Genomic DNA, 2,416 nt, shown 5'->3' with positions numbered 1-2,416 from the left:
TGACAATGTTCTTGTGTTCTTTATCATGTTTCAGTATCCAATAAATCTGGTGCTAACAGTGTTCCACTGCTATTGATAAGGTCTTCAGTGATTAAATACTCAGAAGTAGTCCATCTCTCCTTCTTCCTAGCCTGTCTTAGTCTGGAAGCTCAGCTGAAACCTATCCACGCTGGGTGACCCTGCTGCTATGTAAAATACCTGTGACATAGCTTCCAGAATCACAGCAACACACGAGCCACCTCAGTATGATAAACTGACAGACAAGTGGGGACATGCATACATAGTTGGTAGTAATTGTTTGTACTAACATAAATAATAAATAATAAACATTTTTGTTGATAGAGAGGCAGGAAGGACTTTGTTTTGTTCACAATCCCTAGCCCCTGGGAATCAAGAATAAGAAAATATTACAGACTTACAGTATGAAAGTAAGCAAATTCACACCATTTCTGTCTGTCAACGACATAGTCAATCAAATATTTACTTAAAACCCACTTCATACCAAGTTCTCTGCTAAATTCCACAAAATGTAGTGGCTGTTGAATACGACATGGTTTCTGTGGTTTTACTAAACATTTAAGAAAACAAACTAATTAACAGTTCACTAATAAGAAAGAATTAAGTATTAAAACTTTGTTATAGAGGCTACACATAGAAATTACAAATTGGGATTGCTTCTTAATAATGCTCTGAAAATAATTATAAGTTCACGTCCTAAGAAACATGGAAAAAATCCCTCAACTGCATTCAGTCTGGTTGCATGTGTAATAACTTAGTGAATTTCAGCTTCTTAGCTATTTGTTTCCATGGTAACTGAAAAGTCTATGGGAGTAATAACATTAATACTTATGCAAGTTGATAGTATAATAGAAGTTAGCATATGCAGAGGCCAATTACAGATAGTCTACAATTTACAATGCATTTCAGTTCCTGCAACTACTTCATAAAAGTTGGTTCTAAGGTAAATTGAATATATCTTTTTTTTTTTTTTTTTCAGTTTTTGTTGTTAGTACCTTTTATTAGTGGTGTTTTTATTAACTTTTCATTGTGAATTGAGCGAAGGTTTACTAACAAGATCAGCAGTTTTACATTCCACAAGTAATACACTTTGTTTCATCTCCATGATTACAATTCCCTCCATGCAATGTTATCTTACTGTCTCCCTATGGTTCCATCTTCCTTTCCATCACTTCTCAACTTTGTCCTAAGGTAAATGTTTGCCTTTTGTTCTTCAATGATTGACGATTTCATGGTAAGCATATATTACTAGTATTGCTGTCCACCTATATACTATTTACTGTTGGTTTAAGCACTGTCAAATGGGTTCTGACTCACAGCAACCCTGCATAGGATTTCCAAGGAGGGTCTGGTGGGTTTGCACCACAAACCACATGGTTAACAATCAAGTACTTATCCTACAGTGTCACACCAGGACTCCACCTGTCTTCTGTTTGGCTGAAAATTGGTGTGAGTTCCATTCCAGACCTGAAGGGTGGTCGAGGGCCATACTCTCAGGTTCCTCCAGTTTCTTTCTGCTCAGTAAGCCCAGTCTTTAAAATAGTTCCGAATGTTGTTCCACATTTACTCCCACTCTATCTATGATCTTCTAATGTGTTCCCTTTCAGAGCAGTTAGGAGTGGTAGGCAGGCTCCATCTAGTTCTTCTGGTGGAGACTGATGTTCACACAGTCCATAGTCCATTGGACTAGCTGATTTCAATCTTCTTCAGTTTTTATCACTATTCTTTCTTCCGCACATGGAGAGACCAGTAGTTGCACCTTAGATGACCCCTCATGAGCTTTTAAGATCCCAGTCGCTATTCTCCAAAGTAGGATGTAGAACATTATCTTCATGGACTATGTTATTACAATTGAAAATGGTGTCCCTTGAGACCATGGTCCTGAGCCCCCAGGTCCAACAACTCCCTATCTTAAGACATTTGATAATATATAGGAAGTCTTCATGATTTTGCCCCCTGTATGCTCTAACATCTTCATGTAAATACCCATGTGCAAATACCCACTTTCAAACCCTTGTGTATTTGTGGATATGTTCCCACTCTTCCTCCCATACCCATTCATCCTGTGTATCTATCCATGTATCTACCTATAGAATACCATTGTTCCAGGGTTGAGCGTATACCTCTATTTACCTCTATCCCCTTTAATTTCACAAATCACCCTGTGACTTCACTTGTCTTCATCATTCTTCTGCCAACTTTCCTCTTCCTGTGTATTGTCATGCCCATCACATGAATGAACATGTCTACTCTCTAACCAGAGTCCTAGTGTGGCACCATAGGATAAGCACTCGACCTCAGGATTGGTTTGAATCACAAGGTCAGTGGCTCAAATTTACCAGCTGGTCCTTTGGAATCTTATGTTGTTGTTGTTGTTAGGGTCCATCGAGTTGGAACC

The sequence above is a fragment of the Chrysochloris asiatica genome, unplaced genomic scaffold (genome assembly GCF_000296735.1).
Source record: "Chrysochloris asiatica unplaced genomic scaffold, ChrAsi1.0 scaffold00003, whole genome shotgun sequence".
Classification (NCBI taxonomy): Eukaryota; Metazoa; Chordata; class Mammalia; order Afrosoricida; family Chrysochloridae; genus Chrysochloris; species Chrysochloris asiatica.
Note: the sequence above shows the minus strand (reverse complement) of the source record.